The sequence below is a fragment of the Hyla sarda genome, chromosome 1 (genome assembly GCF_029499605.1).
Source record: "Hyla sarda isolate aHylSar1 chromosome 1, aHylSar1.hap1, whole genome shotgun sequence".
Taxonomy (NCBI): Eukaryota; Metazoa; Chordata; class Amphibia; order Anura; family Hylidae; genus Hyla; species Hyla sarda.
The window spans coordinates 191,817,501-191,837,641 of NC_079189.1; the positions used below are offsets into that span (position 1 = coordinate 191,817,501).

Genomic DNA, 20,141 nt, shown 5'->3' on the forward strand with positions numbered 1-20,141 from the left:
AGTCAGGATGGCCGAGCGGTCTAAGGCGCTGCGTTCAGGTCGCAGTCTCCTCTGGAGGTGTGGGTTCGAATCCCACTTCTGACAGATGTTTTTTATATAGAGACTAAAAATCTTCAAAAAATTTCAGAATGAAAACTACACACTGTACTGGCATGGAATGCTAACGGGATTTGTAAAATTATATTCACCACAATGCAACATAGGGCTTTTGAGGTATTTTACCTAAGCTGCCAAAACTCTAAACGCATCAACGATTTAACTCACTTTAGTGGATTTTGAGTTAAAATGAAACTGCTGAAACCAAGGATCAAAGCAGTCAAACGCTCTCCCAACAGAGCTAGTTCAGCTAACACACTTAGTGCATTGACGGTTGTGTAGATGGTTGTGTAGAGCACAGCATTGTAAGATGTCCCCAATAATAGGAATGGTTTTTCATGTGTAAAAATGTCTCTTTTTATAAAGAAAAAAAAAACTTCAAAATTTTCAAAATGAAAACCAAACACTATACTGGCATGAAATGCTAACCGGATATGTAAAACAATTTTCTCCACAATGCAAAATAGTGCCTATGAGGTATATTAACTAAGCTGCTAAAACTCTAAACGCATCAATGACTTAACTTACTTCAGTTGATTTTGAGACATAAGGAAACTGCCAAAACCCGGGATCGAACCAGGGACCTTTAGATCTTCAGTCTAATGCTCTCCCAACTGAGCTATTTCGGCTAATACATCTAGTTGACAGATGGTGGTGTAGGGCACAGTGTTGTAAAATGTCCCCAACGATAGGGATGTTTTTTCATGTGTTAAAACAACGGTTTTACAGCTCGCATGGCTTCTTTTTTTTTGCATTGGTGGAGGTGTAATGCAAAGCAAAGTCAGGATGGCCGAGCGGTCTAAGGCGCTGCGTTCAGGTCGCAGTCTCCTCTGGAGGCGTGGGTTCGAATCCCACTTCTGACAGATGTTTTTTATATAGAGACTAAAAATCTTCAAAAAATTTCAGAATGAAAACTACACACTGTACTGGCATGGAATGCTAACGGGATTTGTAAAATTATATTCACCACAATGCAACATAGGGCTTTTGAGGTATTTTACCTAAGCTGCCAAAACTCTAAACGCATCAACGATTTAACTCACTTTAGTGGATTTTGAGTTAAAATGAAACTGCTGAAACCAAGGATCAAAGCAGGGATATTTAGTCAAACGCTCTCCCAACAGAGCTAGTTCAGCTAACACACTTAGTGCATTGATGGTTGTGTAGATGGTTGTGTAGAGCACAGCATTGTAAGATGTCCCCAATAATAGGAATGGTTTTTCATGTGTAAAAATGTCTCTTTTTATAAAGAAAAATTTACTTCAAAATTTTCAAAATGAAAACCAAACACTGTACTGGCATGAAATGCTAACGGGATATGTAAAACAATTTTCTCCACAATGCAAAATAGTGCCTTTGAGGTATATTAACTAAGCTGCTAAAACTCTAAACGCATCAACGACTTAACTTACTTCAGTTGATTTTGAGACATAAGGAAAAAGCCGAAACCCGGGATCGAACCAGGGACCTTTAGATCTTCAGTCTAACGCTCTCCCAACTGAGCTATTTCGGCTAATACACCTAGTTGACAGATGGTGGTGTAGGGCACAGTGTTGTAAAATGTCCCCAAAGATAGGGATGTTTTTTCATGTGTTAAAACAACGGTTTTACAGCTCGCATGGCTTCTTTTTTGCATTGGTGGAGATGTAATACAAAGCAAAGTCAGGATGGCCGAGCGGTCTAAGGCGCTGCGTTCAGGTCGCAGTCTCCTCTGGAGGCGTGGGTTCGAATCCCACTTCTGACAGATGTTTTTTATATAGAGACTAAAAATCTTCAAAAAATTTCAGAATGAAAACTACACACTGTACTGGCATGGAATGCTAACGGGATTTGTAAAATTATATTCACCACAATGCAACATAGGGCTTTTGAGGTATTTTACCTAAGCTGCCAAAACTCTAAACGCATCAACGATTTAACTCACTTTAGTGGATTTTGAGTTAAAATGAAACTGCTGAAACCAAGGATCAAAGCAGGGATATTTAGTCAAACGCTCTCCAAACAGAGCTAGTTCAGCTAACACACTTAGTGCATTGATGGTTGTGTAGATGGTTGTGTAGAGCACAGCATTGTAAGATGTCCCCAATAATAGGAATGGTTTTTCATGTGTAAAAATGTCTCTTTTTATAAAGAAAAAAAAACTTCAAAATTTTCAAAATGAAAACCAAACACTGTACTGGCATGAAATGCTAACGGGATATGTAAAACAATTTTCTCCACAATGCAAAATAGTGCCTATGAGGTATATTAACTAAGCTGCTAAAACTCTAAACGCATCAATGACTTAACTTACTTCAGTTGATTTTGAGACATAAGGAAACTGCCAAAACCCGGGATCGAACCAGGGACCTTTAGATCTTCAGTCTAACGCTCTCCCAACTGAGCTATTTCGGCTAATACACCTAGATGACAGATGGTGGTGTAGGGCACAGTGTTGTAAAATGTCCCCAACGATAGGGATGTTTTTTCATGTGTTAAAACAACGGTTTTACAGCTCGCATGGCTTCTTTTTTTTTTGCATTGGTGGAGGTGTAATAAAAAGCAAAGTCAGGATGGCCGAGCGGTCTAAGGCGCTGCGTTCAGGTCGCAGTCTCCTCTGGAGGTGTGGGTTCGAATCCCACTTCTGACAGATGTTTTTTATATAGAGACTAAAAATCTTCAAAAAATTTCAGAATGAAAACTACACACTGTACTGGCATGGAATGCTAACGGGATTTGTAAAATTATATTCACCACAATGCAACATAGGGCTTTTGAGGTATTTTACCTAAGCTGCCAAAACTCTAAACGCATCAACGATTTAACTCACTTTAGTGGATTTTGAGTTAAAATGAAACTGCTGAAACCAAGGATCAAAGCAGGGATATTTAGTCAAACGCTCTCCAAACAGAGCTAGTTCAGCTAACACACTTAGTGCATTGATGGTTGTGTAGATGGTTGTGTAGAGCACAGCATTGTAAGATGTCCCCAATAATAGGAATGGTTTTTCATGTGTAAAAATGTCTCTTTTTATAAAGAAAAAAAAACTTCAACATTTTCAAAATGAAAACCAAACACTGTACTGGCATGAAATGCTAACGAGATATGTAAAACAATTTTCTCCACAATGCAAAATAGTGCCTATGAGGTATATTAACTAAGCTGCTAAAACTCTAAACGCATCAATGACTTAACTTACTTCAGTTGATTTTGAGACATAAGGAAACTGCTGAAACCCGGGATCGAACCAGGGACCTTTAGATCTTCAGTCTAACGCTCTCCCAACTGAGCTATTTCGGCTAATACACCTAGTTGACAGATGGTGGTGTAGGGCACAGTGTTGTAAAATGTCCCCAACGATAGGGATGTTTTTTCATGTGTTAAAACAACGGTTTTACAGCTCGCATGGCTTCTTTTTTTTTTGCATTGGTGGAGGTGTAATAAAAAGCAAAGTCAGGATGGCCGAGCGGTCTAAGGCGCTGCGTTCAGGTCGCAGTCTCCTCTGGAGGTGTGGGTTCGAATCCCACTTCTGACAGATGTTTTTTATATAGAGACTAAAAATCTTCAAAAAATTTCAGAATGAAAACTACACACTGTACTGGCATGGAATGCTAACGGGATTTGTAAAATTATATTCACCACAATGCAACATAGGGCTTTTGAGGTATTTTACCTAAGCTGCCAAAACTCTAAACGCATCAACGATTTAACTCACTTTAGTGGATTTTGAGTTAAAATGAAACTGCTGAAACCAAGGATCAAAGCAGTCAAACGCTCTCCCAACAGAGCTAGTTCAGCTAACACACTTAGTGCATTGACGGTTGTGTAGATGGTTGTGTAGAGCACAGCATTGTAAGATGTCCCCAATAATAGGAATGGTTTTTCATGTGTAAAAATGTCTCTTTTTATAAAGAAAAAAAAAACTTCAAAATTTTCAAAATGAAAACCAAACACTATACTGGCATGAAATGCTAACCGGATATGTAAAACAATTTTCTCCACAATGCAAAATAGTGCCTATGAGGTATATTAACTAAGCTGCTAAAACTCTAAACGCATCAATGACTTAACTTACTTCAGTTGATTTTGAGACATAAGGAAACTGCCAAAACCCGGGATCGAACCAGGGACCTTTAGATCTTCAGTCTAATGCTCTCCCAACTGAGCTATTTCGGCTAATACACCTAGTTGACAGATGGTGGTGTAGGGCACAGTGTTGTAAAATGTCCCCAACGATAGGGATGTTTTTTCATGTGTTAAAACAACGGTTTTACAGCTCGCATGGCTTCTTTTTTTTTGCATTGGTGGAGGTGTAATGCAAAGCAAAGTCAGGATGGCCGAGCGGTCTAAGGCGCTGCGTTCAGGTCGCAGTCTCCTCTGGAGGCGTGGGTTCGAATCCCACTTCTGACAGATGTTTTTTATATAGAGACTAAAAATCTTCAAAAAATTTCAGAATGAAAACTACACACTGTACTGGCATGGAATGCTAACGGGATTTGTAAAATTATATTCACCACAATGCAACATAGGGCTTTTGAGGTATTTTACCTAAGCTGCCAAAACTCTAAACGCATCAACGATTTAACTCACTTTAGTGGATTTTGAGTTAAAATGAAACTGCTGAAACCAAGGATCAAAGCAGGGATATTTAGTCAAACGCTCTCCCAACAGAGCTAGTTCAGCTAACACACTTAGTGCATTGATGGTTGTGTAGATGGTTGTGTAGAGCACAGCATTGTAAGATGTCCCCAATAATAGGAATGGTTTTTCATGTGTAAAAATGTCTCTTTTTATAAAGAAAAATTTACTTCAAAATTTTCAAAATGAAAACCAAACACTGTACTGGCATGAAATGCTAACGGGATATGTAAAACAATTTTCTCCACAATGCAAAATAGTGCCTTTGAGGTATATTAACTAAGCTGCTAAAACTCTAAACGCATCAACGACTTAACTTACTTCAGTTGATTTTGAGACATAAGGAAAAAGCCGAAACCCGGGATCGAACCAGGGACCTTTAGATCTTCAGTCTAACGCTCTCCCAACTGAGCTATTTCGGCTAATACACCTAGTTGACAGATGGTGGTGTAGGGCACAGTGTTGTAAAATGTCCCCAAAGATAGGGATGTTTTTTCATGTGTTAAAACAACGGTTTTACAGCTCGCATGGCTTCTTTTTTGCATTGGTGGAGATGTAATACAAAGCAAAGTCAGGATGGCCGAGCGGTCTAAGGCGCTGCGTTCAGGTCGCAGTCTCCTCTGGAGGCGTGGGTTCGAATCCCACTTCTGACAGATGTTTTTTATATAGAGACTAAAAATCTTCAAAAAATTTCAGAATGAAAACTACACACTGTACTGGCATGGAATGCTAACGGGATTTGTAAAATTATATTCACCACAATGCAACATAGGGCTTTTGAGGTATTTTACCTAAGCTGCCAAAACTCTAAACGCATCAACGATTTAACTCACTTTAGTGGATTTTGAGTTAAAATGAAACTGCTGAAACCAAGGATCAAAGCAGGGATATTTAGTCAAACGCTCTCCAAACAGAGCTAGTTCAGCTAACACACTTAGTGCATTGATGGTTGTGTAGATGGTTGTGTAGAGCACAGCATTGTAAGATGTCCCCAATAATAGGAATGGTTTTTCATGTGTAAAAATGTCTCTTTTTATAAAGAAAAAAAACTTCAAAATTTTCAAAATGAAAACCAAACACTGTACTGGCATGAAATGCTAACGGGATATGTAAAACAATTTTCTCCACAATGCAAAATAGTGCCTATGAGGTATATTAACTAAGCTGCTAAAACTCTAAACGCATCAACGACTTAACTTACTTCAGTTGATTTTGAAACATAAGGAAACTGCCGAAACCCGGGATCGAACCAGGGACCTTTAGATCTTCAGTCTAACGCTCTCCCAACTGAGCTATTTCGGCTAATACACCTAGTTGACAGATGGTGGTGTAGGGCACAGTGTTGTAAAATGTCCCCAACGATAGGGATGTTTTTTCATGTGTTAAAACAACGGTTTTACAGCTCGCATGGCTTCTTTTTTTTTTCGGAGGCGTGGGTTCGAATCCCACTTCTGACAGATGTTTTTTATATAGAGACTAAAAATCTTCAAAAAAATTCAGAATGAAAACTACACACTGTACTGGCATGGAATGCTAACGGGATTTGTAAAATTATATTCACCACAATGCAACATAGGGCTTTTGAGGTATTTTACCTAAGCTGCCAAAACTCTAAACGCATCAACGATTTAACTCACTTTAGTGGATTTTGAGTTAAAATGAAACTGCTGAAACCAAGGATCAAAGCAGGGATATTTAGTCAAATGCTCTCCAAACAGAGCTAGTTCAGCTAACACACTTAGTGCATTGATGGTTGTGTAGATGGTTGTGTAGAGCACAGCATTGTAAGATGTCCCCAATAATAGGAATGGTTTTTCATGTGTAAAAATGTCTCTTTTTATAAAGAAAAAAAAACTTCAAAATTTTCAAAATGAAAACCAAACACTGTACTGGCATGAAATGCTAACGGGATATGTAAAACAATTTTCTCCACAATGCAAAATAGTGCCTATGAGGTATATTAACTAAGCTGCTAAAACTCTAAACGCATCAATGACTTAACTTACTTCAGTTGATTTTGAGACATAAGGAAACTGCCAAAACCCGGGATCGAACCAGGGACCTTTAGATCTTCAGTCTAACGCTCTCCCAACTGAGCTATTTCGGCTAATACACCTAGATGACAGATGGTGGTGTAGGGCACAGTGTTGTAAAATGTCCCCAACGATAGGGATGTTTTTTCATGTGTTAAAACAACGGTTTTACAGCTCGCATGGCTTCTTTTTTTTTGCATTGGTGGAGGTGTAATGCAAAGCAAAGTCAGGATGGCCGAGCGGTCTAAGGCGCTGCGTTCAGGTCGCAGTCTCCTCTGGAGGCGTGGGTTCGAATCCCACTTCTGACAGATGTTTTTTATATAGAGACTAAAAATCTTCAAAAAATTTCAGAATGAAAACTACACACTGTACTGGCATGGAATGCTAACGGGATTTGTAAAATTATATTCACCACAATGCAACATAGGGCTTTTGAGGTATTTTACCTAAGCTGCCAAAACTCTAAACGCATCAACGATTTAACTCACTTTAGTGGATTTTGAGTTAAAATGAAACTGCTGAAACCAAGGATCAAAGCAGGGATATTTAGTCAAACGCTCTCCCAACAGAGCTAGTTCAGCTAACACACTTAGTGCATTGATGGTTGTGTAGATGGTTGTGTAGAGCACAGCATTGTAAGATGTCCCCAATAATAGGAATGGTTTTTCATGTGTAAAAATGTCTCTTTTTATAAAGAAAAAAAAACTTCAAAATTTTCAAAATGAAAACCAAACACTGTACTGGCATGAAATGCTAACCGGATATGTAAAACAATTTTCTCCACAATGCAAAATAGTGCCTTTGAGGTATATTAACTAAGCTGCTAAAACTCTAAACGCATCAACGACTTAACTTACTTCAGTTGATTTTGAGACATAAGGAAACTGCCGAAACCCGGGACCGAACCAGGGACCTTTAGATCTTCAGTCTAACGCTCTCCCAACTGAGCTATTTCGGCTAATACACCTAGTTGACAGATGGTGGTGTAGGGCACAGTGTTGTAAAATGTCCCCAAAGATAGGGATGTTTTTTCATGTGTTAAAACAACGGTTTTACAGCTCGCATGGCTTCTTTTTTGCATTGGTGGAGATGTAATACAAAGCAAAGTCAGGATGGCCGAGCGGTCTAAGGCGCTGCGTTCAGGTCGCAGTCTCCTCTGGAGGCGTGGGTTCGAATCCCACTTCTGACAGATGTTTTTTATATAGAGACTAAAAATCTTCAAAAAATTTCAGAATGAAAACTACACACTGTACTGGCATGGAATGCTAACGGGATTTGTAAAATTATATTCACCACAATGCAACATAGGGCTTTTGAGGTATTTTACCTAAGCTGCCAAAACTCTAAACGCATCAACGATTTAACTCACTTTAGTGGATTTTGAGTTAAAATGAAACTGCTGAAACCAAGGATCAAAGCAGGGATATTTAGTCAAACGCTCTCCAAACAGAGCTAGTTCAGCTAACACACTTAGTGCATTGATGGTTGTGTAGATGGTTGTGTAGAGCACAGCATTGTAAGATGTCCCCAATAATAGGAATGGTTTTTCATGTGTAAAAATGTCTCTTTTTATAAAGAAAAAAAACTTCAAAATTTTCAAAATGAAAACCAAACACTGTACTGGCATGAAATGCTAACGGGATATGTAAAACAATTTTCTCCACAATGCAAAATAGTGCCTATGAGGTATATTAACTAAGCTGCTAAAACTCTAAACGCATCAACGACTTAACTTACTTCAGTTGATTTTGAAACATAAGGAAACTGCCGAAACCCGGGATCGAACCAGGGACCTTTAGATCTTCAGTCTAACGCTCTCCCAACTGAGCTATTTCGGCTAATACACCTAGTTGACAGATGGTGGTGTAGGGCACAGTGTTGTTAAATGTCCCCAACGATAGGGATGTTTTTTCATGTGTTAAAACAACGGTTTTACAGCTCGCATGGCTTCTTTTTTTTTTCGGAGGCGTGGGTTCGAATCCCACTTCTGACAGATGTTTTTTATATAGAGACTAAAAATCTTCAAAAAAATTCAGAATGAAAACTACACACTGTACTGGCATGGAATGCTAACGGGATTTGTAAAATTATATTCACCACAATGCAACATAGGGCTTTTGAGGTATTTTACCTAAGCTGCCAAAACTCTAAACGCATCAACGATTTAACTCACTTTAGTGGATTTTGAGTTAAAATGAAACTGCTGAAACCAAGGATCAAAGCAGGGATATTTAGTCAAATGCTCTCCAAACAGAGCTAGTTCAGCTAACACACTTAGTGCATTGATGGTTGTGTAGATGGTTGTGTAGAGCACAGCATTGTAAGATGTCCCCAATAATAGGAATGGTTTTTCATGTGTAAAAATGTCTCTTTTTATAAAGAAAAAAAAACTTCAAAATTTTCAAAATGAAAACCAAACACTGTACTGGCATGAAATGCTAACGGGATATGTAAAACAATTTTCTCCACAATGCAAAATAGTGCCTATGAGGTATATTAACTAAGCTGCTAAAACTCTAAACGCATCAATGACTTAACTTACTTCAGTTGATTTTGAGACATAAGGAAACTGCCAAAACCCGGGATCGAACCAGGGACCTTTAGATCTTCAGTCTAACGCTCTCCCAACTGAGCTATTTCGGCTAATACACCTAGATGACAGATGGTGGTGTAGGGCACAGTGTTGTAAAATGTCCCCAACGATAGGGATGTTTTTTCATGTGTTAAAACAACGGTTTTACAGCTCGCATGGCTTCTTTTTTTTTGCATTGGTGGAGGTGTAATGCAAAGCAAAGTCAGGATGGCCGAGCGGTCTAAGGCGCTGCGTTCAGGTCGCAGTCTCCTCTGGAGGCGTGGGTTCGAATCCCACTTCTGACAGATGTTTTTTATATAGAGACTAAAAATCTTCAAAAAATTTCAGAATGAAAACTACACACTGTACTGGCATGGAATGCTAACGGGATTTGTAAAATTATATTCACCACAATGCAACATAGGGCTTTTGAGGTATTTTACCTAAGCTGCCAAAACTCTAAACGCATCAACGATTTAACTCACTTTAGTGGATTTTGAGTTAAAATGAAACTGCTGAAACCAAGGATCAAAGCAGGGATATTTAGTCAAACGCTCTCCCAACAGAGCTAGTTCAGCTAACACACTTAGTGCATTGATGGTTGTGTAGATGGTTGTGTAGAGCACAGCATTGTAAGATGTCCCCAATAATAGGAATGGTTTTTCATGTGTAAAAATGTCTCTTTTTATAAAGAAAAAAAAACTTCAAAATTTTCAAAATGAAAACCAAACACTGTACTGGCATGAAATGCTAACCGGATATGTAAAACAATTTTCTCCACAATGCAAAATAGTGCCTTTGAGGTATATTAACTAAGCTGCTAAAACTCTAAACGCATCAACGACTTAACTTACTTCAGTTGATTTTGAGACATAAGGAAACTGCCGAAACCCGGGACCGAACCAGGGACCTTTAGATCTTCAGTCTAACGCTCTCCCAACTGAGCTATTTCGGCTAATACACCTAGTTGACAGATGGTGGTGTAGGGCACAGTGTTGTAAAATGTCCCCAAAGATAGGGATGTTTTTTCATGTGTTAAAACAACGGTTTTACAGCTCGCATGGCTTCTTTTTTGCATTGGTGGAGATGTAATACAAAGCAAAGTCAGGATGGCCGAGCGGTCTAAGGCGCTGCGTTCAGGTCGCAGTCTCCTCTGGAGGCGTGGGTTCGAATCCCACTTCTGACAGATGTTTTTTATATAGAGAATAAAAATCTTCAAAAAATTTCAGAATGAAAACTACACACTGTACTGGCATGGAATGCTAACGGGATTTGTAAAATTATATTCACCACAATGCAACATAGGGCTTTTGAGGTATTTTACCTAAGCTGCCAAAACTCTAAACGCATCAACGATTTAACTCACTTTAGTGGATTTTGAGTTAAAATGAAACTGCTGAAACCAAGGATCAAAGCAGTCAAACGCTCTCCCAACAGAGCTAGCTCAGCTAACACACTTAGTGCATTGACGGTTGTGTAGATGGTTGTGTAGAGCACAGCATTGTAAGATGTCCCCAATAATAGGAATGGTTTTTCATGTGTAAAAATGTCTCTTTTTATAAAGAAAAAAAAACTTCAAAATTTTCAAAATGAAAACCAAACACTGTACTGGCATGAAATGCTAACCGGATATGTAAAACAATTTTCTCCACAATGCAAAATAGTGCCTTTGAGGTATATTAACTAAGCTGCTAAAACTCTAAACGCATCAACGACTTAACTTACTTCAGTTGATTTTGAGACATAAGGAAACTGCCGAAACCCGGGACCGAACCAGGGACCTTTAGATCTTCAGTCTAACGCTCTCCCAACTGAGCTATTTCGGCTAATACACCTAGTTGACAGATGGTGGTGTAGGGCACAGTGTTGTAAAATGTCCCCAACGATAGGGATGTTTTTTCATGTGTTAAAACAACGGTTTTACAGCTCGCATGGCTTCTTTTTTTTTGCATTGGTGGAGGTGTAATGCAAAGCAAAGTCAGGATGGCCGAGCGGTCTAAGGCGCTGCGTTCAGGTCGCAGTCTCCTCTGGAGGCGTGGGTTCGAATCCCACTTCTGACAGATGTTTTTTATATAGAGACTAAAAATCTTCAAAAAATTTCAGAATGAAAACTACACACTGTACTGGCATGGAATGCTAACGGGATTTGTAAAATTATATTCACCACAATGCAACATAGGGCTTTTGAGGTATTTTACCTAAGCTGCCAAAACTCTAAACGCATCAACGATTTAACTCACTTTAGTGGATTTTGAGTTAAAATGAAACTGCTGAAACCAAGGATCAAAGCAGGGATATTTAGTCAAACGCTCTCCCAACAGAGCTAGTTCAGCTAACACACTTAGTGCATTGATGGTTGTGTAGATGGTTGTGTAGAGCACAGCATTGTAAGATGTCCCCAATAATAGGAATGGTTTTTCATGTGTAAAAATGTCTCTTTTTATAAAGAAAAAAAAACTTCAAAATTTTCAAAATGAAAACCAAACACTGTACTGGCATGAAATGCTAACCGGATATGTAAAACAATTTTCTCCACAATGCAAAATAGTGCCTTTGAGGTATATTAACTAAGCTGCTAAAACTCTAAACGCATCAACGACTTAACTTACTTCAGTTGATTTTGAGACATAAGGAAACTGCCGAAACCCGGGATCGAACCAGGGACCTTTAGATCTTCAGTCTAACGCTCTCCCAACTGAGCTATTTCGGCTAATACACCTAGTTGACAGATGGTGGTGTAGGGCACAGTGTTGTAAAATGTCCCCAAAGATAGGGATGTTTTTTCATGTGTTAAAACAACGGTTTTACAGCTCGCATGGCTTCTTTTTTGCATTGGTGGAGATGTAATACAAAGCAAAGTCAGGATGGCCGAGCGGTCTAAGGCGCTGCGTTCAGGTCGCAGTCTCCTCTGGAGGCGTGGGTTCGAATCCCACTTCTGACAGATGTTTTTTATATAGAGACTAAAAATCTTCAAAAAATTTCAGAATGAAAACTACACACTGTACTGGCATGGAATGCTAACTGGATTTGTAAAATTATATTCACCACAATGCAACATAGGGCTTTTGAGGTATTTTACCTAAGCTGCCAAAACTCTAAACGCATCAACGATTTAACTCACTTTAGTGGATTTTGAGTTAAAATGAAACTGCTGAAACCAAGGATCAAAGCAGTCAAACGCTCTCCCAACAGAGCTAGCTCAGCTAACACACTTAGTGCATTGACGGTTGTGTAGATGGTTGTGTAGAGCACAGCATTGTAAGATGTCCCCAATAATAGGAATGGTTTTTCATGTGTAAAAATGTCTCTTTTTATAAAGAAAAAAAAACTTCAAAATTTTCAAAATGAAAACTAAACACTGTACTGGCATGAAATGCTAACCGGATATGTAAAACAATTTTCTCCACAATGCAAAATAGTGCCTTTGAGGTATATTAACTAAGCTGCTAAAACTCTAAACGCATCAACGACTTAACTTACTTCAGTTGATTTTGAGACATAAGGAAACTGCCGAAACCCGGGACCGAACCAGGGACCTTTAGATCTTCAGTCTAACGCTCTCCCAACTGAGCTATTTCGGCTAATACACCTAGTTGACAGATGGTGGTGTAGGGCACAGTGTTGTAAAATGTCCCCAACGATAGGGATGTTTTTTCATGTGTTAAAACAACGGTTTTACAGCTCGCATGGCTTCTTTTTTTTTTGCATTGGTGGAGGTGTAATGCATAGCAAAGTCAGGATGGCCGAGCGGTCTAAGGCGCTGCGTTCAGGTCGCAGTCTCCTCTGGAGGCGTGGGTTCGAATCCCACTTCTGACAGATGTTTTTTATATAGAGACTAAAAATCTTCAAAAAATTTCAGAATGAAAACTACACACTGTACTGGCATGGAATGCTAACGGGATTTGTAAAATTATATTCACCACAATGCAACATAGGGCTTTTGAGGTATTTTACCTAAGCTGCCAAAACTCTAAACGCATCAACGATTTAACTCACTTTAGTGGATTTTGAGTTAAAATGAAACTGCTGAAACCAAGGATCAAAGCAGGGATATTTAGTCAAACGCTCTCCCAACAGAGCTAGTTCAGCTAACACACTTAGTGCATTGATGGTTGTGTAGATGGTTGTGTAGAGCACAGCATTGTAAGATGTCCCCAATAATAGGAATGGTTTTTCATGTGTAAAAATGTCTCTTTTTATAAAGAAAAAAAAACTTCAAAATTTTCAAAATGAAAACCAAACACTGTACTGGCATGAAATGCTAACCGGATATGTAAAACAATTTTCTCAACAATGCAAAATAGTGCCTTTGAGGTATATTAACTAAGCTGCTAAAACTCTAAACGCATCAACGACTTAACTTACTTCAGTTGATTTTGAGACATAAGGAAACTGCCGAAACCCGGGATCGAACCAGGGACCTTTAGATCTTCAGTCTAACGCTCTCCCAACTGAGCTATTTCGGCTAATACACCTAGTTGACAGATGGTGGTGTAGGGCACAGTGTTGTAAAATGTCCCCAAAGATAGGGATGTTTTTTCATGTGTTAAAACAACGGTTTTACAGCTCGCATGGCTTCTTTTTTGCATTGGTGGAGATGTAATACAAAGCAAAGTCAGGATGGCCGAGCGGTCTAAGGCGCTGCGTTCAGGTCGCAGTCTCCTCTGGAGGCGTGGGTTCGAATCCCACTTCTGACAGATGTTTTTTATATAGAGACTAAAAATCTTCAAAAAATTTCAGAATGAAAACTACACACTGTACTGGCATGGAATGCTAACGGGATTTGTAAAATTATATTCACCACAATGCAACATAGGGCTTTTGAGGTATTTTACCTAAGCTGCCAAAACTCTAAACGCATCAACGATTTAACTCACTTTAGTGGATTTTGAGTTAAAATGAAACTGCTGAAACCAAGGATCAAAGCAGTCAAACGCTCTCCCAACAGAGCTAGCTCAGCTAACACACTTAGTGCATTGACGGTTGTGTAGATGGTTGTGTAGAGCACAGCATTGTAAGATGTCCCCAATAATAGGAATGGTTTTTCATGTGTAAAAATGTCTCTTTTTATAAAGAAAAAAAAACTTCAAAATTTTCAAAATGAAAACTAAACACTGTACTGGCATGAAATGCTAACCGGATATGTAAAACAATTTTCTCCACAATGCAAAATAGTGCCTTTGAGGTATATTAACTAAGCTGCTAAAACTCTAAACGCATCAACGACTTAACTTACTTCAGTTGATTTTGAGACATAAGGAAACTGCCGAAACCCGGGACCGAACCAGGGACCTTTAGATCTTCAGTCTAACGCTCTCCCAACTGAGCTATTTCGGCTAATACACCTAGTTGACAGATGGTGGTGTAGGGCACAGTGTTGTAAAATGTCCCCAATGATAGGGATGTTTTTTCATGTGTTAAAACAACGGTTTTACAGCTCGCATGGCTTCTTTTTTTTTTTGCATTGGTGGAGGTGTAATGCAAAGCAAAGTCAGGATGGCCGAGCGGTCTAAGGCGCTGCGTTCAGGTCGCAGTCTCCTCTGGAGGCGTGGGTTCGAATCCCACTTCTGACAGATGTTTTTTATATAGAGACTAAAAATCTTCAAAAAATTTCAGAATGAAAACTACACACTGTACTGGCATGGAATGCTAACGGGATTTGTAAAATTATATTCACCACAATGCAACATAGGGCTTTTGAGGTATTTTACCTAAGCTGCCAAAACTCTAAACGCATCAACGATTTAACTCACTTTAGTGGATTTTGAGTTAAAATGAAACTGCTGAAACCAAGGATCAAAGCAGGGATATTTAGTCAAACGCTCTCCCAACAGAGCTAGTTCAGCTAACACACTTAGTGCATTGATGGTTGTGTAGATGGTTGTGTAGAGCACAGCATTGTAAGATGTCCCCAATAATAGGAATGGTTTTTCATGTGTAAAAATGTCTCTTTTTATAAAGAAAAATTTACTTCAAAATTTTCAAAATGAAAACCAAACACTGTACTGGCATGAAATGCTAACGGGATATGTAAAACAATTTTCTCCACAATGCAAAATAGTGCCTTTGAGGTATATTAACTAAGCTGCTAAAACTCTAAACGCATCAACGACTTAACTTACTTCAGTTGATTTTGAGACATAAGGAAACTGCCGACACCCAGGATCAAACCAGGGACCTTTAGATCTTCAGTCTAACGCTCTCCCAACTGAGCTATTTCGGCTAATACACCTAGTTGACAGATGGTGGTGTAGGACACAGTGTTGCAAAATGTCCCCAACGATAGGGATGTTTTTTCATGTGTTAAAACAACGGTTTTACAGCTCGCATGGCTTCTTTTTTTTTTTGCATTGGTGGAGGTGTAATACAAAGCAAAGTCAGGATGGCCGAGCGGTCTAAGGCGCTGCGTTCAGGTCGCAGTCTCCTCTGGAGGGGTGGGTTCGATTCCCACTTCTGACAGATGTTTTTTATATAGAGACAAAAAATTTCAGAATGAAAACTACACACTGTACTGGCATGGAATGCTAACGGGATTTGTAAAATTATATTCACCACAATGCAACATAGGGCTTTTGAGGTATTTTACCTAAGCTGCCAAAACTCTAAACGCATCAACGATTTAACTCACTTTAGTGGATTTTGAGTTAAAATGAAACTGCTGAAACCAAGGATCAAAGCAGGGATATTTAGTCAAACGCTCTCCCAACAGAGCTAGTTCAGCTAACACACTTAGTGCATTGATGGTTGTGTAGATGGTTGTGTAGAGCACAGCATTGTAAGATGTCCCCAATAATAGGAATGGTTTTTCATGTGTAAAAATGTCTCTTTTTATAAAGAAAAAAAAACTTCAAAATTTTCAAAATGAAAACCAAACACTGTACTGGCATGAAATGCTAACGGGATATGTAAAACAATTTTCTCCACAATGCAAAATAGTGCCTATGAGGTATATTAATTAAGCTGCTAAAACTCTAAACGCATCAACGACTTAACTTACTTCAGTTGATTTTGAGACATAAGGAAACTGCCGAAACCCGGGATCGAACCAGGGACCTTTAGATCTTCAGTCTAACGCTCTCCCAACTGAACTATTTCGGCTAATACACCTAGTTGACAGATGGTGGTGTAGGGCACAGTGTTGTAAAATGTCCCCAACGATAGGGATGTTTTTTCATGTGTTAAAACAACGGTTTTACAGCTCGCATGGCTTCTTTTTTTTTTGCATTGGTGGAGGTGTGATGCAAAGCAAAGTCAGGATGGCCGAGCGGTCTAAGGCGCTGCGTTCAGGTCGCAGTCTCCTCTGGAGGCGTGGGTTCGAATCCTACTTCTGACAGATGTTTTTTATATAGAGACTAAAAATCTTCAAAAAATTTCAGAATGAAAACTACACACTGTACTGGCATGGAATGCTAACGGGATTTGTAAAATTATATTCACCACAATGCAACATAGGGCTTTTGAGGTATTTTACCTAAGCTGCCAAAACTCTAAACGCATCAACGATTTAACTCACTTTAGTGGATTTTGAGTTAAAATGAAACTGCTGAAACCAAGGATCAAAGCAGTCAAACGCTCTCCCAACAGAGCTAGTTCAGCTAACACACTTAGTGCATTGATGGTTGTGTAGATGGTTGTGTAGAGCACAGCATTGTAAGATGTCCCCAATAATAGGAATGGTTTTTCATGTGTAAAAATGTCTCTTTTTATAAAGAAAAAAGAAACTTCAAAATTTTCAAAATGAAAACCAAACACTGTACTGGCATGAAATGCTAACGGGATATGTAAAACAATTTTCTCCACAATGCAAAATAGTGCCTATGAGGTATATTAATTAAGCTGCTAAAACTCTAAACGCATCAACGACTTAACTTACTTCAGTTGATTTTGAGACATAAGGAAACTGCCGAAACCCGGGATCGAACCAGGGACCTTTAGATCTTCAGTCTAACGCTCTCCCAACTGAACTATTTCGGCTAATACACCTAGTTGACAGATGGTGGTGTAGGGCACAGTGTTGTAAAATGTCCCCAACGATAGGGATGTTTTTTCATGTGTTAAAACAACGGTTTTACAGCTCGCATGGCTTCTTTTTTTTTTGCATTGGTGGAGGTGTAATGCAAAGCAAAGTCAGGATGGCCGAGCGGTCTAAGGCGCTGCGTTCAGGTCGCAGTCTCCTCTGGAGGCGTGGGTTCGAATCCCACTTCTGACAGATGTTTTTTATATAGAGACTAAAAATCTTCAAAAAATTTCAGAATGAAAACTACACACTGTACTGGCATGGAATGCTAACGGGATTTGTAAAATTATATTCACCACAATGCAACATAGGGCTTTTGAGGTATTTTACCTAAGCTGCCAAAACTCTAAACGCATCAACGATTTAACTCACTTTAGTGGATTTTGAGTTAAAATGAAACTGCTGAAACCAAGGATCAAAGCAGGGATATTTAGTCAAACGCTCTCCCAACAGAGCTAGTTCAGCTAACACACTTAGTGCATTGATGGTTGTGTAGATGGTTGTGTAGAGCACAGCATTGTAAGATGTCCCCAATAATAGGAATGGTTTTTCATGTGTAAAAATGTCTCTTTTTATAAAGAAAAAAAAACTTCAAAATTTTCAAAATGAAAACCAAACACTGTACTGGCATGAAATGCTAACCGGATATGTAAAACAATTTTCTCCACAATGCAAAATAGTGCCTTTGAGGTATATTAACTAAGCTGCTAAAACTCTAAACGCATCAACGACTTAACTTACTTCAGTTGATTTTGAGACATAAGGAAACTGCCGAAACCCGGGATCGAACCAGGGACCTTTAGATCTTCAGTCTAACGCTCTCCCAACTGAGCTATTTCGGCTAATACACCTAGTTGACAGATGGTGGTGTAGGGCACAGTGTTGTAAAATGTCCCCAAAGATAGGGATGTTTTTTCATGTGTTAAAACAACGGTTTTACAGCTCGCATGGCTTCTTTTTTGCATTGGTGGAGATGTAATACAAAGCAAAGTCAGGATGGCCGAGCGGTCTAAGGCGCTGTGTTCAGGTCGCAGTCTCCTCTGGAGGCGTGGGTTCGAATCCCACTTCTGACAGATGTTTTTTATATAGAGACTAAAAATCTTCAAAAAATTTCAGAATGAAAACTACACACTGTACTGGCATGGAATGCTAACGGGATTTGTAAAATTATATTCACCACAATGCAACATAGGGCTTTTGAGGTATTTTACCTAAGCTGCCAAAACTCTAAACGCATCAACGATTTAACTCACTTTAGTGGATTTTGAGTTAAAATGAAACTGCTGAAACCAAGGATCAAAGCAGTCAAACGCTCTCCCAACAGAGCTAGCTCAGCTAACACACTTAGTGCATTGACGGTTGTGTAGATGGTTGTGTAGAGCACAGCATTGTAAGATGTCCCCAATAATAGGAATGGTTTTTCATGTGTAAAAATGTCTCTTTTTATAAAGAAAAAAAAACTTCAAAATTTTCAAAATGAAAACTAAACACTGTACTGGCATGAAATGCTAACCAGATATGTAAAACAATTTTCTCCACAATGCAAAATAGTGCCTTTGAGGTATATTAACTAAGCTGCTAAAACTCTAAACGCATCAACGACTTAACTTACTTCAGTTGATTTTGAGACATAAGGAAACTGCCGAAACCCGGGACCGAACCAGGGACCTTTAGATCTTCAGTCTAACGCTCTCCCAACTGAGCTATTTCGGCTAATACACTTAGTTGACAGATGGTGGTGTAGGGCACAGTGTTGTAAAATGTCCCCAACGATAGGGATGTTTTTTCATGTGTTAAAACAACGGTTTTACAGCTCGCATGGCTTCTTTTTTTTTTGCATTGGTGGAGGTGTAATGCAAAGCAAAGTCAGGATGGCCGAGCGGTCTAAGGCGCTGCGTTCAGGTCGCAGTCTCCTCTGGAGGCGTGGGTTCGAATCCCACTTCTGACAGATGTTTTTTATATAGAGACTAAAAATCTTCAAAAAATTTCAGAATGAAAACTACACACTGTACTGGCATGGAATGCTAACGGGATTTGTAAAATTATATTCACCACAATGCAACATAGGGCTTTTGAGGTATTTTACCTAAGCTGCCAAAACTCTAAAAGCATCAACGATTTAACTCACTTTAGTGGATTTTGAGTTAAAATGAAACTGCTGAAACCAAGGATCAAAGCAGGGATATTTAGTCAAACGCTCTCCCAACAGAGCTAGTTCAGCTAACACACTTAGTGCATTGATGGTTGTGTAGAGCACAGCATTGTAAGATGTCCCCAATAATAGGAATGGTTTTTCATGTGTAAAAATGTCTCTTTTTATAAAGAAAAAAAAACTTCAAAATTTTCAAAATGAAAACCAAACACTGTACTGGCATGAAATGCTAACCGGATATGTAAAACAATTTTCTCCACAATGCAAAATAGTGACTTTGAGGTATATTAACTAAGCTGCTAAAACTCTAAACGCATCAACGACTTAACTTACTTCAGTTGATTTTGAGACATAAGGAAACTGCCGACACCCAGGATCGAACCAGGGACCTTTAGATCTTCAGTCTAACGCTCTCCCAACTGAGCTATTTCGGCTAATACACCTAGTTGACAGATGGTGGTGTAGGGCACAGTGTTGCAAAATGTCCCCAACGATAGGGATGTTTTTTCATGTGTTAAAACAACGGTTTTACAGCTCGCATGGCTTCTTTTTTTTTTTGCATTGGTGGAGGTGTAATACAAAGCAAAGTCAGGATGGCCGAGCGGTCTAAGGCGCTGCGTTCAGGTAGCAGTCTCCTCTGGAGGGGTGGGTTCG

The 20,141-nt window shown here is 39.1% G+C and overlaps 42 non-coding genes across 42 annotated transcripts; 21 read left to right on the forward strand and 21 right to left on the reverse strand.

The window, feature by feature from the left end:
* The first annotated feature begins 1 nt into the window (after position 1).
* TRNAL-CAG (transfer RNA leucine (anticodon CAG)) lies at positions 2 to 84 on the forward strand. The gene has a single exon. It is a non-coding gene; the product is annotated as a tRNA-Leu (tRNA).
* A 568-nt stretch (positions 85 to 652) lies between these two features.
* On the reverse strand, positions 653 to 725 carry TRNAF-GAA (transfer RNA phenylalanine (anticodon GAA)). The gene has a single exon. It is a non-coding gene; the product is annotated as a tRNA-Phe (tRNA).
* A 151-nt stretch (positions 726 to 876) lies between these two features.
* Positions 877 to 959, forward strand: TRNAL-CAG (transfer RNA leucine (anticodon CAG)). Its single transcript has one exon. It is a non-coding gene; the product is annotated as a tRNA-Leu (tRNA).
* Positions 960 to 1,536: 577 nt separating this feature from the next.
* On the reverse strand, positions 1,537 to 1,609 carry TRNAF-GAA (transfer RNA phenylalanine (anticodon GAA)). The gene has a single exon. It is a non-coding gene; the product is annotated as a tRNA-Phe (tRNA).
* A 148-nt stretch (positions 1,610 to 1,757) lies between these two features.
* TRNAL-CAG (transfer RNA leucine (anticodon CAG)) lies at positions 1,758 to 1,840 on the forward strand. Its single transcript has one exon. It is a non-coding gene; the product is annotated as a tRNA-Leu (tRNA).
* A 577-nt stretch (positions 1,841 to 2,417) lies between these two features.
* On the reverse strand, positions 2,418 to 2,490 carry TRNAF-GAA (transfer RNA phenylalanine (anticodon GAA)). Its single transcript has one exon. It is a non-coding gene; the product is annotated as a tRNA-Phe (tRNA).
* A 152-nt stretch (positions 2,491 to 2,642) lies between these two features.
* On the forward strand, positions 2,643 to 2,725 carry TRNAL-CAG (transfer RNA leucine (anticodon CAG)). Its single transcript has one exon. It is a non-coding gene; the product is annotated as a tRNA-Leu (tRNA).
* A 577-nt stretch (positions 2,726 to 3,302) lies between these two features.
* On the reverse strand, positions 3,303 to 3,375 carry TRNAF-GAA (transfer RNA phenylalanine (anticodon GAA)). The gene has a single exon. It is a non-coding gene; the product is annotated as a tRNA-Phe (tRNA).
* Positions 3,376 to 3,527: 152 nt separating this feature from the next.
* TRNAL-CAG (transfer RNA leucine (anticodon CAG)) lies at positions 3,528 to 3,610 on the forward strand. Its single transcript has one exon. It is a non-coding gene; the product is annotated as a tRNA-Leu (tRNA).
* Positions 3,611 to 4,178: 568 nt separating this feature from the next.
* TRNAF-GAA (transfer RNA phenylalanine (anticodon GAA)) lies at positions 4,179 to 4,251 on the reverse strand. The gene has a single exon. It is a non-coding gene; the product is annotated as a tRNA-Phe (tRNA).
* A 151-nt stretch (positions 4,252 to 4,402) lies between these two features.
* On the forward strand, positions 4,403 to 4,485 carry TRNAL-CAG (transfer RNA leucine (anticodon CAG)). Its single transcript has one exon. It is a non-coding gene; the product is annotated as a tRNA-Leu (tRNA).
* A 577-nt stretch (positions 4,486 to 5,062) lies between these two features.
* TRNAF-GAA (transfer RNA phenylalanine (anticodon GAA)) lies at positions 5,063 to 5,135 on the reverse strand. The gene has a single exon. It is a non-coding gene; the product is annotated as a tRNA-Phe (tRNA).
* A 148-nt stretch (positions 5,136 to 5,283) lies between these two features.
* On the forward strand, positions 5,284 to 5,366 carry TRNAL-CAG (transfer RNA leucine (anticodon CAG)). The gene has a single exon. It is a non-coding gene; the product is annotated as a tRNA-Leu (tRNA).
* A 576-nt stretch (positions 5,367 to 5,942) lies between these two features.
* Positions 5,943 to 6,015, reverse strand: TRNAF-GAA (transfer RNA phenylalanine (anticodon GAA)). Its single transcript has one exon. It is a non-coding gene; the product is annotated as a tRNA-Phe (tRNA).
* Positions 6,016 to 6,747: 732 nt separating this feature from the next.
* On the reverse strand, positions 6,748 to 6,820 carry TRNAF-GAA (transfer RNA phenylalanine (anticodon GAA)). The gene has a single exon. It is a non-coding gene; the product is annotated as a tRNA-Phe (tRNA).
* Positions 6,821 to 6,971: 151 nt separating this feature from the next.
* TRNAL-CAG (transfer RNA leucine (anticodon CAG)) lies at positions 6,972 to 7,054 on the forward strand. Its single transcript has one exon. It is a non-coding gene; the product is annotated as a tRNA-Leu (tRNA).
* A 577-nt stretch (positions 7,055 to 7,631) lies between these two features.
* On the reverse strand, positions 7,632 to 7,704 carry TRNAF-GAA (transfer RNA phenylalanine (anticodon GAA)). The gene has a single exon. It is a non-coding gene; the product is annotated as a tRNA-Phe (tRNA).
* A 148-nt stretch (positions 7,705 to 7,852) lies between these two features.
* On the forward strand, positions 7,853 to 7,935 carry TRNAL-CAG (transfer RNA leucine (anticodon CAG)). Its single transcript has one exon. It is a non-coding gene; the product is annotated as a tRNA-Leu (tRNA).
* Positions 7,936 to 8,511: 576 nt separating this feature from the next.
* Positions 8,512 to 8,584, reverse strand: TRNAF-GAA (transfer RNA phenylalanine (anticodon GAA)). Its single transcript has one exon. It is a non-coding gene; the product is annotated as a tRNA-Phe (tRNA).
* A 732-nt stretch (positions 8,585 to 9,316) lies between these two features.
* On the reverse strand, positions 9,317 to 9,389 carry TRNAF-GAA (transfer RNA phenylalanine (anticodon GAA)). The gene has a single exon. It is a non-coding gene; the product is annotated as a tRNA-Phe (tRNA).
* A 151-nt stretch (positions 9,390 to 9,540) lies between these two features.
* Positions 9,541 to 9,623, forward strand: TRNAL-CAG (transfer RNA leucine (anticodon CAG)). Its single transcript has one exon. It is a non-coding gene; the product is annotated as a tRNA-Leu (tRNA).
* A 577-nt stretch (positions 9,624 to 10,200) lies between these two features.
* On the reverse strand, positions 10,201 to 10,273 carry TRNAF-GAA (transfer RNA phenylalanine (anticodon GAA)). The gene has a single exon. It is a non-coding gene; the product is annotated as a tRNA-Phe (tRNA).
* A 148-nt stretch (positions 10,274 to 10,421) lies between these two features.
* TRNAL-CAG (transfer RNA leucine (anticodon CAG)) lies at positions 10,422 to 10,504 on the forward strand. Its single transcript has one exon. It is a non-coding gene; the product is annotated as a tRNA-Leu (tRNA).
* A 567-nt stretch (positions 10,505 to 11,071) lies between these two features.
* Positions 11,072 to 11,144, reverse strand: TRNAF-GAA (transfer RNA phenylalanine (anticodon GAA)). Its single transcript has one exon. It is a non-coding gene; the product is annotated as a tRNA-Phe (tRNA).
* A 151-nt stretch (positions 11,145 to 11,295) lies between these two features.
* Positions 11,296 to 11,378, forward strand: TRNAL-CAG (transfer RNA leucine (anticodon CAG)). Its single transcript has one exon. It is a non-coding gene; the product is annotated as a tRNA-Leu (tRNA).
* A 577-nt stretch (positions 11,379 to 11,955) lies between these two features.
* On the reverse strand, positions 11,956 to 12,028 carry TRNAF-GAA (transfer RNA phenylalanine (anticodon GAA)). Its single transcript has one exon. It is a non-coding gene; the product is annotated as a tRNA-Phe (tRNA).
* Positions 12,029 to 12,176: 148 nt separating this feature from the next.
* TRNAL-CAG (transfer RNA leucine (anticodon CAG)) lies at positions 12,177 to 12,259 on the forward strand. The gene has a single exon. It is a non-coding gene; the product is annotated as a tRNA-Leu (tRNA).
* Positions 12,260 to 12,826: 567 nt separating this feature from the next.
* TRNAF-GAA (transfer RNA phenylalanine (anticodon GAA)) lies at positions 12,827 to 12,899 on the reverse strand. The gene has a single exon. It is a non-coding gene; the product is annotated as a tRNA-Phe (tRNA).
* A 152-nt stretch (positions 12,900 to 13,051) lies between these two features.
* On the forward strand, positions 13,052 to 13,134 carry TRNAL-CAG (transfer RNA leucine (anticodon CAG)). Its single transcript has one exon. It is a non-coding gene; the product is annotated as a tRNA-Leu (tRNA).
* Positions 13,135 to 13,711: 577 nt separating this feature from the next.
* On the reverse strand, positions 13,712 to 13,784 carry TRNAF-GAA (transfer RNA phenylalanine (anticodon GAA)). Its single transcript has one exon. It is a non-coding gene; the product is annotated as a tRNA-Phe (tRNA).
* A 148-nt stretch (positions 13,785 to 13,932) lies between these two features.
* TRNAL-CAG (transfer RNA leucine (anticodon CAG)) lies at positions 13,933 to 14,015 on the forward strand. The gene has a single exon. It is a non-coding gene; the product is annotated as a tRNA-Leu (tRNA).
* A 567-nt stretch (positions 14,016 to 14,582) lies between these two features.
* On the reverse strand, positions 14,583 to 14,655 carry TRNAF-GAA (transfer RNA phenylalanine (anticodon GAA)). The gene has a single exon. It is a non-coding gene; the product is annotated as a tRNA-Phe (tRNA).
* A 153-nt stretch (positions 14,656 to 14,808) lies between these two features.
* TRNAL-CAG (transfer RNA leucine (anticodon CAG)) lies at positions 14,809 to 14,891 on the forward strand. The gene has a single exon. It is a non-coding gene; the product is annotated as a tRNA-Leu (tRNA).
* An 803-nt stretch (positions 14,892 to 15,694) lies between these two features.
* On the forward strand, positions 15,695 to 15,777 carry TRNAL-CAG (transfer RNA leucine (anticodon CAG)). Its single transcript has one exon. It is a non-coding gene; the product is annotated as a tRNA-Leu (tRNA).
* A 566-nt stretch (positions 15,778 to 16,343) lies between these two features.
* On the reverse strand, positions 16,344 to 16,416 carry TRNAF-GAA (transfer RNA phenylalanine (anticodon GAA)). The gene has a single exon. It is a non-coding gene; the product is annotated as a tRNA-Phe (tRNA).
* A 152-nt stretch (positions 16,417 to 16,568) lies between these two features.
* TRNAL-CAG (transfer RNA leucine (anticodon CAG)) lies at positions 16,569 to 16,651 on the forward strand. Its single transcript has one exon. It is a non-coding gene; the product is annotated as a tRNA-Leu (tRNA).
* A 568-nt stretch (positions 16,652 to 17,219) lies between these two features.
* TRNAF-GAA (transfer RNA phenylalanine (anticodon GAA)) lies at positions 17,220 to 17,292 on the reverse strand. The gene has a single exon. It is a non-coding gene; the product is annotated as a tRNA-Phe (tRNA).
* A 152-nt stretch (positions 17,293 to 17,444) lies between these two features.
* On the forward strand, positions 17,445 to 17,527 carry TRNAL-CAG (transfer RNA leucine (anticodon CAG)). The gene has a single exon. It is a non-coding gene; the product is annotated as a tRNA-Leu (tRNA).
* Positions 17,528 to 18,104: 577 nt separating this feature from the next.
* On the reverse strand, positions 18,105 to 18,177 carry TRNAF-GAA (transfer RNA phenylalanine (anticodon GAA)). The gene has a single exon. It is a non-coding gene; the product is annotated as a tRNA-Phe (tRNA).
* Positions 18,178 to 18,325: 148 nt separating this feature from the next.
* Positions 18,326 to 18,408, forward strand: TRNAL-CAG (transfer RNA leucine (anticodon CAG)). The gene has a single exon. It is a non-coding gene; the product is annotated as a tRNA-Leu (tRNA).
* A 567-nt stretch (positions 18,409 to 18,975) lies between these two features.
* Positions 18,976 to 19,048, reverse strand: TRNAF-GAA (transfer RNA phenylalanine (anticodon GAA)). The gene has a single exon. It is a non-coding gene; the product is annotated as a tRNA-Phe (tRNA).
* Positions 19,049 to 19,200: 152 nt separating this feature from the next.
* Positions 19,201 to 19,283, forward strand: TRNAL-CAG (transfer RNA leucine (anticodon CAG)). Its single transcript has one exon. It is a non-coding gene; the product is annotated as a tRNA-Leu (tRNA).
* The last annotated feature ends 858 nt before the right edge of the window (positions 19,284 to 20,141 follow it).